This window comes from Berghia stephanieae, chromosome 12 (genome assembly GCF_034508935.2).
Source record: "Berghia stephanieae isolate SIO BIC M18660-M18661 chromosome 12, UCSD_Bste_1.3, whole genome shotgun sequence".
Lineage (NCBI taxonomy): Eukaryota > Metazoa > Mollusca > Gastropoda > Nudibranchia > Aeolidiidae > Berghia > Berghia stephanieae.
The window spans coordinates 8,426,672-8,444,171 of NC_088371.1; the positions used below are offsets into that span (position 1 = coordinate 8,426,672).

Genomic DNA, 17,500 nt, shown 5'->3' on the forward strand with positions numbered 1-17,500 from the left:
GAAGAAGAAGAAGAAGAAGAAAAGAGAAGAAAGAAGAAGAGAAGAGAAGAAGAAGAAGAAGAAGAAGAAGAAGAAGAAGAAGAAGAAGAAGAAGAAGAAGAAGAAGAAGAAGAAGAAGAAGAAGAAGAAGAAGAAGAAGTATAAATTGACTTCTATGCCACAGACCAATATATAAATTGCAGTTGTCAAAATACCATTAGTGGAGTCGAGATAAAAACCCTGCGAGTAGAAATACATAAGAACTGACATCACCCGAAGCGATGTAACCATCCAATTATTTGGTGATATCACTTTGTCTATTACGGGGAGACTACTCACGACATGACAACTAATATCAACAGTCTTTCATCTAATATTATCATCATTTATAATCGAATTTCAGCTGGTTTAACTCTTTGCACTCAAACTTCAGTTTTAGTCTAGCGTGAATTTATAATAATATTATTGGGGCCCAGGGACTAAAAAATACGCCCACAACCTTACCATCCGGAAGTATAACGGACCAACACACAAAAACTGTGTGTAACCTTGAACGTATATAGTATGGGTAATACAGTTTAGTGAGAATTACTCATAAATGTGGATGGCCAAAAAAAAAAAAAAAAAAAACCCAAAAAAAAAAACAACCCAATATCAAAGGCCTGAGTGACGTCAACTTCGATCTATCTATATTCGACTGGTGGGTGTTGTGAGTTTTTTATAATTAAACGCGTAGCATCAATACGCTTCAGCAGTCATGTCGTCACTTCCCTCGTAATGACGCATGGTAACTTAGTAACTGGCTCTAAACTATCGGAACAATGGCGGACGCCCTTATGAAATATTTCTCCGACGAGCATAAAAGTGAATCCAGAGGAGATAAACATTATCAATATGATCTTGTTTTGACTTTTATACATTCTGATCACAAGACATATTCTGAAAAGTTCTTTGTTTAGAACCCGTTGCTGGGCGACGTGACATCAGACTATTGAATCCAATTGTGACTTCAGAAACATTCATAGCCTGATAGATCGTCGCCTTTGTAAAACTCTTAGCTTGACCGTATCATTCGTAAAGTCACATCCTGACCATATCCTTCGTTAACTCAAATCGTCGCCCTCGTAAACTCATTCCCTGACCACAACCTTCGCAACTCATACCTTGACCATAGCCTTCATTAACATATAGATAGTTCGAAGATGACGTCACTCAGGTCTTTGTTATTGTTTTTTGCCATCCGCGTTTATAAGTAATTCTCACTAAACTGTATTAACCAGACTATAATTGTTCATGGTAATACGTAGTTTTGTGTGTTGCTCTGCTAAATTTCCGGATGGCAATGTTGTGAGTTTCTTAGCCAAGCGACGCACATGCTCTATAGATAGTATGCAGATGACGTCACTCAGGCCTTTGTTATTGTTTTTGCCATCCGCGTTTGTGATCTGTTCTCACTAAACTGTATTAACCAGACTATAAAAGCTCATGGTTACACAGAGTTTGTGTGTTGGTCCGTTATACTTCCGGATGGCAATGTTGTGAACTCCTTGGCCAAGCGCATTCTATCTATAAACGTTAAAGGTCACGCACTGTTTCGTGTGTTTGTATGGTTATTCTGGCTGGCGGGTGTCGTGAACAATTTACCTACACGCATAGCATTAATTAAATTCAATTTCCAGCAACGAGTTCGTGAAAACTGCTCGGAAGACGGCGGGTCTGATAATAATAATATGTATTATAGAGACATTGAAAATAAAATCACTGCGCCGAGACCGTCTCACCACAACTCAACTCCTTCCGATTAAATCAGACGGTACAGCTATTGGGGAAATAGTCCGCGAGTCGTCGGCCGTGTCCGAGTGGAACAGGACAAGACTGGACAAATTGAATTGACCAGTGCTGCTCCTGTACAATGATAAAAACACGTATTTAAAATATGGGCCAGAAAACTCTCCCTTCAAATTATGTCGATTGATTTAAATGACCTTCATTTTGGCAAACAATTTTCAAACCTCGGACTTGTAAAGTATTCCTCGAGACCTCAAGTGTGAGAGATTTTAACAAGATGTCGTTAATTTAAATCGACTGGTATTTGAAGGAGGAATTTTCTGGCTAAATTTTTTAACTGACTTTTTTGTAGAGTAGCCATGAATGGGAAGTGGACGAGACTGGAATTGAAAATCCTTGGATTTTAGAATCAGTCAACTCGGCTGTCTATTTTAATCTGCTAGTTATGCCCAAATGAGACGGATGTCAAAACCTGAAGTGTAGATAGTGTGCGCTTGGCTAAGAATCTCACAACATTGCCACCCGGAAGTATAACGGACCAACACACAAAACTATGTTGAACCTCAAACGTTTATATAGCCTGGTTGATACAGTTAATGAGAATTAACCATAAATGTAGAAGGCAAAATATAAACAATAACAAAGACCCTAGTGACGTCAACATCGTTCTATCTGTTGCTGCTATTGACGGCCAGGTATTCATTTTACACCTGAGTACGGTGAGAAAATGTGAGTAAAGAGCCTTTTTTGCCAAGGACTCAACAATGCGCCAAGCAAAGCTCGAACCCAGGACCTTCGGATCCCACAGCGAATGTCATCCCACTAGACCACATAGCCACCCATTATTACATTATTCGACGGATATAAATGAATAAAAACGAACTTTTTCATTCGTTAAAAAACAACAGTATTAGATTATTTTGGTGACGAATGTTACACAAACGACCTTGCGACGCAGCCTCGGATCGTCGCCATCGTAAACTTATATAGATAGAATGAAGTTGACGTCATTCTTGTCTTTGTTAGTGTTTTTTGCCATCCACGTTTATGAGTAATTCTCACTCAACTGTATTAACTAGACTATACAAGTACATGGTTACACAGAGTTTTGTGTGTTGGTCCGTTATACTTCCGGATGGCAATGTTGTGAACTTATTAGCCAAGCGCATACTACTTATAGATAGTATGCGCTTGGCTAAGAAGCTCATAACATTGCCATCAGGAAGTATAACGGACCAACACACAAAACTGTGTGTATCCATGAACGTTTATAGTCGGGTTAATACAGTTCAGTGAGCATTACTCATAAACGCGGATGGCAGAAAACAATAACAAAGACATGAGTGACGTCATCTTCGAACTATCTATAGCCTGACACTGACCAAAAAGTACGTCAAAAGGCTTGTCTTTGGCCACATAAGAAAAGAAATCGTGAGTTGTCTTCAATAGGTCAAGCAATGGAATCACTTGTTTCCTTGAGTTCTACTAATACTAAACCACTCACTAGACATTTCAGAAACCTAAAAAATGACGCCAAACTGTAAATCCTAGAGGGTTCTAGTGTCAGGCTTTTAGCGTAGCCATCGTTATAGCATGACACTGAAACCCAAAAAAAAGACTGGCATTTTGACGTCATTATTTGGTTTTTGCAACGCCTAGAGAGTTGTCAGAAGTTAGATGGAAAGGAGCAGGAGAACTTAATTATGATGACTGTAAAATTATATACTCAGGAGGAGGAGAACACCAAAGGGGAGTTGGAATTATACTAGATAATAAAACGGCGCGAGCAGTCAAAGGATTCTGGCCCATATCAGACAGAGTAATGGCAATCAAACTACAAGCAAAACCTTTTGATTTTAATATTTTACAAATATACGCCCCAACCACCAGTCACGATGATGAAGAAGTGGAAAATTTCTATCAACAAATAGATAAAGCAATGCATCAGTTTAAGTCTTCAGACATAAAACTCATCATGGGCGATTTTAATGCCAAGGTGGGCCGAGAAAGAATAGAAGATATTGTGGGCCCACATGGTCTGGGAGACAAAAATGACAGAGGTGATCGTCTTATTCAATGGTGCCGTCAACATGATCTGACAATCACAAATACTTGGTCAACAAACCACAATAGAAGGAAGTGGACATGGAAAAGTCCTGGAGATGGAGTGAGAAACCAAATAGATTACATACTCATCAGCAAACGTTTCCGAAACTCGGTTTTGTATGCCAAATCTATGCCGGGGGCTGACTGTAACAGCGTTCATATACCTGTGCTATGCCCCATACGAGTTAAATTGAAAATCTGCAAAAGAGCAAAGGCTAAACCTAAATACCAACTAGACATTCTCCGGGAGGAACAGAAGATACAAGAAAAATTTGAACTATCAGTAAGAAACAAGTTTGAAGTGCTTGGAGAACTAACAGATATAGAAGAGAAATATGAGCAGTTTAAAGACAGTGTTGCTGCATCATTAGAAGAAAATGTTCCAACCACACTTAAGTTGCAGAAGAAGAAATGGATTACTCCAGAGATATTAGAACTAATGAATGAGAGAAGAAAGGCCAAAAATCAGGAAGAAAAATACAAGACTCTGAACAGGCAGATAAAAAGAAAATGCAACGAAGCTAAAGAAGACTGGATAAATGAACAATGTCACTATATAATGTCCTGCAAAGAAAAAAATGGCAAATTCTTCCATCAGAAAATCAAAGAAGTGACAAACAAAACTAAATCAGGTGCTAAAAGTGGATGCATCAAAGACAAGCGTGGAAACACCATCATGGACAAAGACTGCATTCTAAACAGATGGTCAGAATATATTGAAGAACTTTTCTTTGATAATCGAGGAGAAATGCCTATGATAAAAGAACTGGAAGGGCCTTCTATAATGAAAGATGAAGTTAGGAACGTCATGAAAAGCATGAAAAATGGAAAAGCTGCAGGACCTGATGCCATAACAATTGAAGCCTTGACTGGCTTGGGTGAATGGGGGATTGAATTCATCACAAACCTTCTAAATCAAGTGTATGACACAGGAAAAATGCCAACTGATATGAAACGATCCATTTTTATAGCACTACCAAAAAAGCCAGGGGCAGTTGATTGTGAACAACACAGAACTATTAGCCTAATGAGCCACCTCACAAAAATTCTTTTGAAGATAATTTTACTAAGAATAAGAAATAAAATACGACCTGAAATTGGGGAGATGCAATTTGGTTTTGTTGAGGACAAGGGTACCAGAAATGGAATATTCACATTATCAATGCTGATGGAAAGATGTATTGAAGTAAATAAAGATCTGTATATGTGTTTCATCGACTATTCAAAAGCCTTTGATAAAGTACAACACGAAAAACTATTCAAAATTCTATCATCCTTGGACATTGATGGTAAAGATTTAAGAATATTACGGAATTTGTACTGGGAACAAGAAGCAGCAATGCGTGTTGACAACGAACTAAGCAGTTTTACACCTATTAGAAGAGGAGTTAGGCAGGGGTGTGTTTTGTCTCCAGATTTATTCAACCTCTATAGTGAAATGATATTAAGAGATATCGAACATAAGAAGGGGGTGTGTATTGGAGGAAAGAATGTAACAAATCTGAGGTATGCAGATGATACGGTTCTACTGGCAGAATCTGAACATGAACTACAAGAATTACTGGATGTTGTAGTCAGGAGTAGTGAAAATATGGGACTGGAACTGAATATATCTAAAACAGAATGTATGACGGTATCTAAAAATAATAACCCACCAGCCTGTGTAATAACAAGCAGAGGACAAACAATACAACAAGTTGAATGTTTCAAATATTTAGGCTTCAATGTAACATCCAATGGAAAATCAGATTGTGAAATAAAGAAAAGAATAGGTATGGCGAAGAATGCATTCAACCAGCTGCATACAATTATGAAAAACAAAAATCAAAGTCCTGGATTGCTATGTACTGTCTGTGCTGCTATATGGTTGTGAGAGCTGGACCATAAACAAGACCATGGTTAAAAGACTGGAGGCAGTGGAAATGTGGTTTTACAGAAGAATGATGAGGGTGTCATGGATGGAAAGGAAAAGAAATGAAGAAATTTTAGAAATGGCAAACAGAAAAAGATCACTGATAACAAAAATCATCAAACGCCAAATGGAATTTTTAGGACACATTATCCGCCACCCTGGTTTGGAAATACTCGCCTTGACTGGAAAGATGAATGGAAAAAGAATAAGAGGAAGACAAAGAATAACGTATTTGAAAGGGATAAGAACTTGGACAGATGAAGCTGAGAAAGGTGGCGCTGCTTTAATAGAATTGGCAAGAGATAGATCAGCTTGGCGGAAGATGACCTCCGACGTCTGCTTCAGATATGGAACTACATGAGAGATGAGAGAGAGTTGTCGTTATTAGTGCTCATGGAAACAAGTGGTCCCATTGGTTTAACTATTGTATACAACTCACGATTTGTTTTCTTTTGTGGCCAAAGACTTGCATTTTGACGTCATTTTTTTGTCAGTGTCAGGCTATAAGTTAACGATGGCTACGGTCGGTGACGCTTCCTTTAAAGAACTCACTAATTCATTTAATTACCGTGGGTGAGTAAATGGTTTAAGGTTTTGTAAGTGAATTTCAGAGACAGAGCGTAGCCTTTTGTTAGCTTGTTGTAGCCTGACACTAGCAGGACGTGTCTTTTGACGTCACGTTAGGTTAGTACACATCGTCTTGTTCGTGCTCGAGGGAACAAAATTATCCCATTGTGGTTGAATTACAAATTAAGTGAATACAACTCACGATTTGTTTTCTTTTGTGGTCAAAGATTTAAATCTTTTGACGACTTTCTTATGGTTACTGTCAGGCTTTGAGTATATTTACGAAGGCTTCGGACAGACGTTATCGCTTTTGTTAACTCATTGTCTGGGACGATCTAAAGAATTTCTACACGATGCACTGCGCTGACAATCAAAAGAAAGTAAACAACGGGATGTATTCATTAGTACAACAAATGGTATTGTTTGTTACCATCTTACGTACTCTGGGAAAAAAACATATTTTAAAATTTGGCCAGAAAACTCGTCCTTCAAATATCGATCGATTTAAATGACCCTCATCTTCGCAAAAACTCTTAAACCTGGGACTTCGTGAAGTCCCAGGTTTAAGAGTTTTTGCGAAGATGAGAGTCATTTAAATCGATCGATATTTGAAGGACAAGTTTTCTGGCCAAATTTTAAAATATTGGTTTTTCCAAAGCACGGCAGTGCTAACAATAACTCAATTATCCCTTTCTTTTGGTGATGATGGTCGTGAGCTATGACGTCATTTCTTAAAGGAAATGCCGGGATTTGAGTTAACAAATGCTAGGACGGAGGGACTCACGCCAAGATAAGATATAGAAACCTTGCCCATGCCCAAACACAACGTAAGGTAAGCAGTGAAACATATCAGTGTCATGTGATTAGTTGGTAATAATTTTTTGGTGATTACGATGTGACCTTTACATTATTCATTATTATTAATTTTATCATCATCATCATCATCATCATCATCATCATCATCATCATCATCATCATCATCATCATCATCATCATCATCATCATCATCATCATCGTCATCATCGTTATTATTATTATATATTATTATTATTATATTATTATTATTATTATTATTATTATTATTATTATTATTATTTATTATTATTAATTATTATTATTATTATTATATATTTTATTATATTATATTTTATTATTATTATTATTATTATATATTATTATTATTATTATATTATTACTATTATTTATATTATTATTATTAATATTATTATTATTATTATTATTATTATTATTATTATTATTATTATTATTATCATTATTATAATCGTCATCATTATTGTTGCTTCGACCATCGTTATCATATTTATTATCATCATCATCATGGAGTTCTTCCTAAATCTCCCTCACATCTCACATCCCCCCCCCCCCACTCTCTCTCTATCTCCCTATCTCTCACACACACATTTACAGTCTCTCTCTCTCTCTCCCTCTCTTCCCATCGGACTTTGCGTGACCTAGATAAACAATCCATTTCCGGTTAGAGGCCTAATCCAATCAAATGTATCCGTTTCATAAGCGACCAGTGCCTCAGACTCGAGATCGATCGATGGGCCAACACCATAGATTTGCAGTAATAGACTATCAGACAGTCAGTTCAGTGGGTTGAAAATAGAAAAAGATATAGACATACAGTTTTATTTATTATATATATATATATATATATATATATATATATATATATATATATATATATATATATATATATATTTATATATATATATATATATATATATATATATATATATATATATATATATATATATATCTCTATAATAATAATAATAATAATAATAATAATAATAATAATAATTATTATTATTATTATTATTATTATTATTATTATTATTATTATTATTATTATATTTATTATTATTATATTATTATTATTATTATTATTATTATTATTATTATTATTATTATTATTATATTTATTATTATTATTATATTTATTATTATTATTATTATTATTATTATTATTATTTATTATTATTATTATTATTATTATTATTATTATTATTATTATTATTATTATCATTATTATATTATTATTATTATTATTATTATTATTATTATTATTATTATTATTATTATTATTATTATTATTATTATTATTATTATTATATCACATCATATGTTACTTCCTGATGAGAGCGAATGCTCGAATCAATATTGTAGAATTTGATCATAATTATACTTTATAGATATCTCCTTTTATCAAAAGATGAGCACTATTATTTCATTGTTTTTGCTTCTATTATATATATATATATAGGAACGAAATAGACACCACTCAGCTCTTTGTTGTAGTTTTTATACAGCCATATTAATGATTATTTCTCACTGGATTATATCAGCCAGACTACAAACGTTCAAGGGAACACACAGATTTGTCCGCTGGCGGATGTTTAGAGTATTTTACCTAAACACAGGGAATAATTAGCTGTGGTTCGACACCCGCCTTGGGCTTAAGTCCCGCTCTGAGTGGTGCATAGTTGAGTCCTTGGGAAATGTTCTTTACTTACATTCACTCACCGTACTCAGGTGTAAATTGAGCACCTGATCATGAACAACATTGTCTCTGAGGATAAAAATTGTAAGTAGATGCAGGTCTAAAAGGTATCGTTTCTCGTGTTAAGTAGTGCTGTTGGCTAGGGACCCATTGTAAAGTAATTTGAGCACGTTCAGTGGATAACTACCTTACCGTATCCTATTGGTTCCCTGGTGGTACATAAGGCGCCAACAAAGTTCCTCTAGGCATCTCTGTCCTAGGACAGCCAGCCAGCTCAGCTCAATGCATGTCTTTCCAGTCTGTTTCATCTCCTCTTCAACTGTATTCCTCCAGGTACCCAATGGTCTGCCTATCTTTCTCTTTTCCAGTGGGGACCATCTTAGCTCAGCTCAATCCATGTCTTTCCAGCCCCTTTCATCTCCTCTTCAACTGTGTCCTCCTCCAGATGCCCAATGGTCTGCCTCTCTTTCTCTTTCCCTGTGAGAACCATCTTAGTGCTGTGTGCTGAGACAGTCTGAACTTTTTCATTCGAAGAACGTGACCCGGCCATTTTCATCGTCTGAGTTGGACTTTATCCACAATGTTTTGCATTCTATTTAGCCTGGAGCTATCATCGTCGGCAGCAGCGTCTAATGATGTCACACTAAATTAATTGAGCTTTAAATCCAGCTTTTATATAGAGCGATATTCACTAAACGTGCTCAAGGGGTCCCTGGACAACAACAACACGTAACATGTAGGACGGGACATGGCGCCTGTTAGGCTATATTTACAATTTTTCCTGATAGAGACAACGCTGTTAACGACCAGGCATTCATTTTACACCTAAGTACGGTGTGAGAATGTGAGTAGAAGAGTCTTTTCCATGGACTGAACTCTGCGCCGAGCGAATCTCGAACCAAGGACTTTCCGATCCGAAAGCGAGTGTCAAGCCACAATAGGCTTTCAACGAAATCGGGCCGAACGAGACGCCGAACGCCGAACCCGAACGGATATAGCCTTCTCACGTGACCATGAACGAGATCTGGATAGTGAAGACTCTCAAGCGGTATGCAACATCGGATCTAAGGTCACGTGATAGAGGATAGCTTGGGTTGCTGTTGGCTTGTGTTAGGGGAGGGGCAAGGGGTCAATGTCATTCAATAGTATATAATTGTGCATGTGGCGCTCTATACAGAGAGAAAATTATAAATTGATTACGGGGGAATGTGGGGGGGGGGGGGGGGGGGGGGAGGGGGGGGTTGACCCACAAACGATCGAGGTGTTGGGCTTCGGGTAGACCATGATACGAAATCAAAGAGAAAAGGCCGCTGGTACTTGGATGGTGGAAATGGTTGGGGGGGGTGGGGGGGGGGGGGGGGTAGTGACATCAGCATGGGATGTATGATATTAACATTAATAATATAGGCAATAGATGACCAGGGATGTGTATTGTTTGTATATGTTTGTGTGTGTGTGTGTGCGTGTGTGTGTGTGCGCGCGTGTGTGTGTGAAAGGGATTACACAAAAACACCTTTCTCTGTAGCTTCCAAATGATTACGCAACTATTACATACAAGACTTTGCAGTCGAGTCGGCAGGGCTTTTGGGTTACACAACCACTATTTACCCATCGGTAAGCGGTACTCTTTGATGTATACAACACTCACCGCCTTTACACAAAGCCGCCTGCCCATAAATCAAGAGATGGTCTCCTAACTGTTCACAAGCGAACTGTCAAACGAGCAATCGATGATTGGATAAGAATCTCAAGATCTCATATAATAAGGTAAGTTTTGGAGAGGTGATATCCCCCCCACCCGTCATCGGACAGAACTTTCATTGCGTTATATCATATAAGCCCCACCTCCTCTTTCTATTCCGGAGTTACGAGATTGGACGAGAGGACGCGAAAAAAATTGATCACGTGTTCGTTAAAGTCGATCGGTCGGTGAGGTTCGGGCTATAACTATAACTCCGTAATAAGACAACATATCAGCACTATTATGTTATATTATGATTATCTATCCAGGACACAAATCTCATCGGCGCCGCAATGGTGTAGGTCTTCATCGGTGCTCTAGTAGTGTGGAGCCTGGGATGGTCAAGGCCACCCCGCAATGGTGTAGGTCTTCATCGGTACTCTAGTAGTGTGGAGCCTGGGATGATCAAGGACACCCCGCAATGGTGTAGGTCTTCATCGGTACTCTAGTAGTGTGGAGCCTGGGATGGTCAAGGCCACCCCGCAATGGTGTAGGTCTTCATCGGTACTCTAGTAGTGTGGAGCCTGGGATGGTCGAGGTCATCAATCCGGCCATCGGTTTGGATCTCATTTCGTCACATTTCAGGCCGGGCCTTTCGGTCATGGCGCCCGCTTATAGACCCAACATCCGGGATGGTCTAGTGACGGTCAATCAGAATTGGATTCAATAGTCTGATGTCACGTCACCCAGCAACGGCGGTCATTGTGGTTCTAAACAAAGAAAATCGGTACTTTTTATTCTCCATACTGGCGAGAACTTTTCATATCTTGTGATCAGAATGTGTAAAAGTCAAATTATGATCAGATTTACGATGTTTTTTTTTCCCTCTGAATACGCTATATGCTCGTCGGAGAAATATTTCATAAGGCAAGGGCGTCCGTCGTTGTTCCGATAGTTTAGAGCCAGTTACTAAGTTACCATACATCATTACGATGGAAGTGGCGTTACGACTGTTGAAGCGTATTCCTCCTTTGCCCTAATAATATATATATATAATATATATATATATATATATATATATATATATATATAGTCTTTTGTTTTGTTTTCAGACGATCTGTTACAGTAGTTTCCCCTTACACTAAGCATTTGCCCAAACGTATCTTTCTTCCACGGATGCGACTTCAGACACTTTATCAATAAAGACTAGATACTCTGGAAAAACGCGTATTAAAAATTTGGGCCAAAAAAGTCGTCCTCCAAAATTTATCGGTCGATTGATATGACTCTCATCTTGGAAAAAAACAAAAAACAAAACAAAACAATCTGTCAAACCCAGGACTTCCGTAAATCTTTTAAGGAATTAAATGAGTTTTTCCAGTACCTGAATCGGGGCTCGAACCCGGGACCTTCCGGGCCACAGTGCAATGCCGTAACAACTCGGCCACTTCGCCCCCCCCCCCCCCCCCCCTTATTTGAGAGTTTTGCCAAGGACAGGGTCATTTTGATAGATCGTTATAATTTGAAGGACGAATTTTCTGGCCAAAATTCTATTTAAATGTTTTTTTTTTAAAGATCGACAGAATAATTCTGAATGAAATACGGAAGAATCAATTTTGTCTCTTCCTTTCTCATTTTTATCTTATCAACTTGTTGCGATTTTCTGCACATACACACACACACACGTACATACACGTGCGCGCGCACACACAGAGAGACAGAGTTACGTGAAATCTATTCCAGTATAACTTTGTTATTATTGTAAATGTATTTATCTCTATCGTCTCCCCCCCCCCAGACCTAACTAAACTCCTGGCGAACGAAAACTGTTTGAAATTTAGACAAAGAATGGGTTTTCATATCGGGGCGGGCGAGGTTTATGTTACAATTCACCATAAATCACGGTGATAAATACTGGAAACGGAAGGCATAAATGTGTTTATCTATTTTAATAAATGTATTTATATAACTCAATCTTTTGATCTTTGACGGGGAAATGGCGTCAGTGAGTGGGTGTTTTTGTTTGTTTGAGTTTTTTTTCCTTTGGGGGAGATATGAGGTGGGGGGGATGAGGTTTTAGGGTATATTTCTTGTTATATTGACTATTATCTAAGAGATGGAGGATGGAGGGGGGGGATGGGGGGGGGGCATCAAACATATATTGTGTATGGGGTGGGTGGGTGAGGAGTAAAGAAAAGCATTCTGCTATCAGTGTATAATTCAGTTAGTGAGAAAAAGAGAGGAGGTGGAGAAGAAGAAGAAGAAGCAGAAGAAGAAGAAGAAGAAGAAGAAGAAGAAGAAGAAGAAGAAGAAGAAGAAGAAGAAGAAGAAGAAGAAGAAGAAAGAAGCAGAAGAAGAAGAAGAAGAAGAAGAAGAAGAAGAAGAAGAAGAAGAAGAAGAAGAAGAAGAAGAAGAAGAAGAAGAAGAAGAAGAAGAAGAAGAAGAAGAAGAAGAATATTATATTATGTTGTCGTAAGCTGGAGGATTTGAAAGAACTATCCATTGGTAAGCCTGCCATGCAAGTACCCACACGACCAGCGAGATTCAGCCAATGTATCGTCTGATAACGTGAACACTTTTGTTATCTCCCCTGAAGTGACGCCATCCCATTCAGGGGAGACAACCCGTAATAATTTCAGACATTTGGTTGTATCTGTAGATCTGTCTATACATATTATATAGACATGGGGTATATGGGTGTGAAGAGAGAGAGAGAGAGAGAGAGAGAGAGAGAGAGATAGAGAGAGTGAGAGAGAGAGAGACAAAAGAATAAATAGATAGATAGATAGATAGATAGATAGATAGATCAATACATAAATATATTAAAGAGATAGATAGATAGATAGATAGATAGATAGATAGATAGATAGATAGATAGATAGATAGATAGATAGATAGATAGATAGATAGATAGATATTATTGTAATATTTACCACGATGTTGGAGTCCGTCTACATCGATGTTTCAGGCCTTTCAGCCATCGTCAGGACTGTGTGTTACATGAGTTTGGTTTGTTGTGTGGCACAACATACACAACAAACCAAACTCATGTAACACGCAGACCTGACGATGGGTGAAAGGCCTGAAACATCGATGTAGACGGACTCCAACATCGTGGTAAATATTACAATAATAATTCGCTCCATTGTTACATGTCGAGACCTATTCGTACCATATTTGTATCCAACACGATTTAATAGATAGATACATAGATAGATAGATAGATAGATAGATAGATAGATAGATAGATAGATAGATAGATAGATAGATAGATAGATAGATAGATAGATAGATAGATAGATAGATAGATAGATAGATAGATAGATAGATAGATGGATAGATAGATGATAGATAGATAGATAGATAGATAGATAGATAGATAGATAGGTAGATAGATAGATAGATAGATAGATAGATAGGTAGATAGATAGATAGATAGATAGATAGATAGATAGATAGATAGATAGATAGATAGATAGATAGATAGATGGATGTATAGAGAGGTGGGGGGAGCGAAGATGATGAACGAAAATGTGTGGGAGAGAAAGAGGGGGGGGGGGAGAAAAAAAATGTATGCAACAAGTGAGTATTCTCATTTCTAATTATTTGTTTTCAATATCAATTTCTAACCCCGTTCGATTCCCTCACCCTACCCCCCCCCCAACTCCCCCCCCTCCTCCCCCTCCCCCCCCCCTTCAGACCGATAATCAACCGATCATGCACATCGGTTTTTGAAAGCGGTGTGAGCACCCACCCAGGAGAGGAAACAAAATGCATTGAAACGCTGAGCTCTCACCAATGCACTGCGATTCCGCTCGAACGAAGATACGCCAAAAAAAAAAAATAAAATAAGCCAAACAATTTGTTTTTAAATTTTGGCCAGAAACTAGTTCTGCAATTAACATGACCCTGATCTTGGGAGAAAAAAAAATAAAAACTTTCAAACCTGGGACTTCCTGGAAGAGTCATTTTTAAGTCCCAGATTTAAAAGATTCGATAATATGAGAGTCATGAAAATCGATCAAAAATGGGAGGAAGAACTTTTTGGCCAAAATTGTTTAAAATGTGTTTTGCCAGAGTGTGAATAGTTCTCATGTACGTATTTCTATTTCTGACTCTAATGATAGCGGGACGTTTTGTCAAGGGACCTGCTTCAGGCCAATCAATTAGTTGTTATTCTATGAGATTGGAGAATGTCATTGAATTGGAACTTTTGCGGTGGAACATTCATGGAACATTTCATTTCACATGGCTATGGAAATGTAATCAGAGCTGTGGATTGATCGGTGGATAGATGAATGGATTGATGGATGAATGAACAGATGGATGGATGGATGGATGGATGGATGGGTGGATGGATGGATAGATGGGTGGATGGATGGATGGATGGATGGATGGGTGGATGGATGGATGGATGGATGGGTGGATGGATGGATTGATGGATGGATGGATGGATGGATGGATGGATGGGTGGATGGATGGATGAACAGATGGATGGATGGGTGGATGGATGGATGGATGGGTGGGTGGATGGATAGATGGATAGATTAATGAATGGGTGGATGGATGGATGAACAGATGGATGGATGGGTGGATGAATGGATAGATGGATGGATGGATGGATGGATGGATGGGTGGATGGATGGAAAGATGGATGGATGGATGGATGGATGGATTGATGGATGGATGGATTGGTGGATGGATGGATGGATGGATTGATGGATGGATGGATGGGTGGATGGATGGATGGATGGATGAATAAATGGATAGATTGATTGATGGGTGGATGGATGGATGGATGGATGGGTGGATGGATAAGTAGATGGATAGAGGGATATAGATAGATGGATGTAAGGATGGATATATAAAATAATAAATAAATAAATAAACGGGTAAATAGATAGATAGATAGATGGGTAGATAAAAATATAGATAGATAAATAGATAGATATATATATATATATATATAGATAGATAGATAGATAGATAGATAGATAGGTAGATAGATAGATAGATAGATATATAGAGAGATAGATAGATAGATAGATAGATAGATAGATAGATAGATAGATAGATAGATAGATAGATAGATAGATAGATGGATATTTAAATAAATATATAGATATGGAGTAGGAAGAAGAAGAGGAGGAGGAGGAGGAGGAGGAGGATCATAATGATAATGATGATGATGATGATGATGATGATGATGATGATGATGATGATGATGATGATGATGATGATGATGATGATGATGATGATGAAGATAACACCTTACCTCCAAGCTCTTTCTTGTCCTTTCCCTTTATTTCTTTAGTTATGTACTGGTGGTTTTTGCAGAAAATACGGTATTGTTACTAACCCTTGTGGTAAGTTATGACGTAATAGAGAATAGCTGATGACAACAAGGATGTGGATGATGACGTAGTTTATGCGATTACAGTGACGATGACAATGATGACGAAAGCGGTAAGGACTTTATCGACTGGTTAGTTGTTATTTCCTATTCCTTGTCAGAAATTCAACAGAGATCTATATTAGATTGATATCATAAATAGATGTTCAACGAACGTCTTTTTTCGTGCAAAATGAAGATCATAAATTCCTCTGTTGGTCAAGAAGTTGTGGTAAATGTCGGAGTTGTGTCAATGAAGAATAAATAATGAATAATAATAATAATATGCGCACTTTGTATATGAAGATAGTTGTGGTATCAGAATTGTGTCAGTGCTATATATAGTGCTTCTTTCTTTCCTTAAAATGGCCGCGCTCTTACCGACACGATGAGTAGTAAAGTTGTGTCAATGCTATAGAAAGTGCTTCTTTCTTTCCTTAAAATGGCCGCATCTTACCGGCACGATGAGCAGTAAAGTTGTGTCAACGCTATAGAAAGTGCTTCTTTCTTGCCTTAAACTGGCCGCGCTCTTACCGACACGATGAGTAGTAAAGTTTTGTCAATGCTATAGAAAGTGCTTCTTTCTTTCCTTAAAATGGCCGCACTCTTACCGGCACGATGAGTAGTAAAGTTGTGTCAACGCTATAGAAAGTGCTTCTTTCTTTCCTTAAAATGCCCGCTCTCTTACCGACACGATGAGTAGTAAAGTTGTGTCAATGCTATAGAAAGTGCTTCTTTCTTGCCTTAAAATGGCCGCGCTCTTTCCGGCACGATGAGTAGTAAAGTTTTGTCAATGCTATAGAAAGTGCTTCTTTCTTTCCTCAAAATGGCCGCGCTCTTACCGGCACGATGAGTAGTAAAGTTGTGTCAACGCTATAGAAAGTGCTTCTTTCTTGCCTTAAAATGGCCGCACTCTTTCCGGCACGATGAGTAGTAAAGTTGTGTCAACGCTATAGAAAGTGCTTCTTTCTTTCCTTAAAATGGCCGCGCTCTTACCGGCACGATAAGTAGTAAAGTTGTGTCAACGCTATAGAAAGTGCTTCTTTCTTTCCTTAAGAATGCCACTCTGTTACGTGTACGATTTAAGCCAAAATGTTAATAGCTATGGTATCAATTGTGGCAATACAGAATAAATCTGGTGCTTTCTTTTATTTTAATGGCAAGGCTTTTACTTGCACTGTTTCTAATAAAGTCTAAAACCAACGCCCAACAGTAAACAAAGATACTGGTCCATGTGTTGAGTGGGTGTGTGAGTGTGTGTTTTATACGTTATATCTGTTATATATACGTTATGCCAATACTCTGGCATCTGTTCAATTGATTAGAAGGTATTATGGTCTGCTAGTTTCTTCCAGAAATATTATGTTTGTCTGTGCCTGGATCCAAGAATAGAATTGCATTGCTGCGAGGCTGATCCTTCATCAATCTAGGGATCTGAAACAGATAAGATAAGATAAGATAAGAAAAAATAATGATAATTTATTAATAGTGCTTAACATTAACATTATAAAATAAAAAATAAAAATTATGCCTTTTGCTCACGACATC

General features: G+C 37.8%; 1 protein-coding gene across 4 annotated transcripts in view; it reads right to left on the reverse strand.

Moving 5' to 3' along the window:
• LOC144958362 (muscarinic acetylcholine receptor gar-2-like) overlaps window positions 1-17,500 on the reverse strand; it is a 488,871-nt gene that overhangs the window by 152,045 nt on the left and 319,326 nt on the right. For all 4 annotated transcript variants that reach the window (XM_078890317.1, XM_078890315.1, XM_078890316.1 and 1 more), the window contains one exon: window positions 15,836-17,386. The gene's annotated coding sequence lies outside the window, so the exon portion shown is untranslated. The remainder of the gene's footprint in view (window positions 1-15,835; window positions 17,387-17,500) is intronic.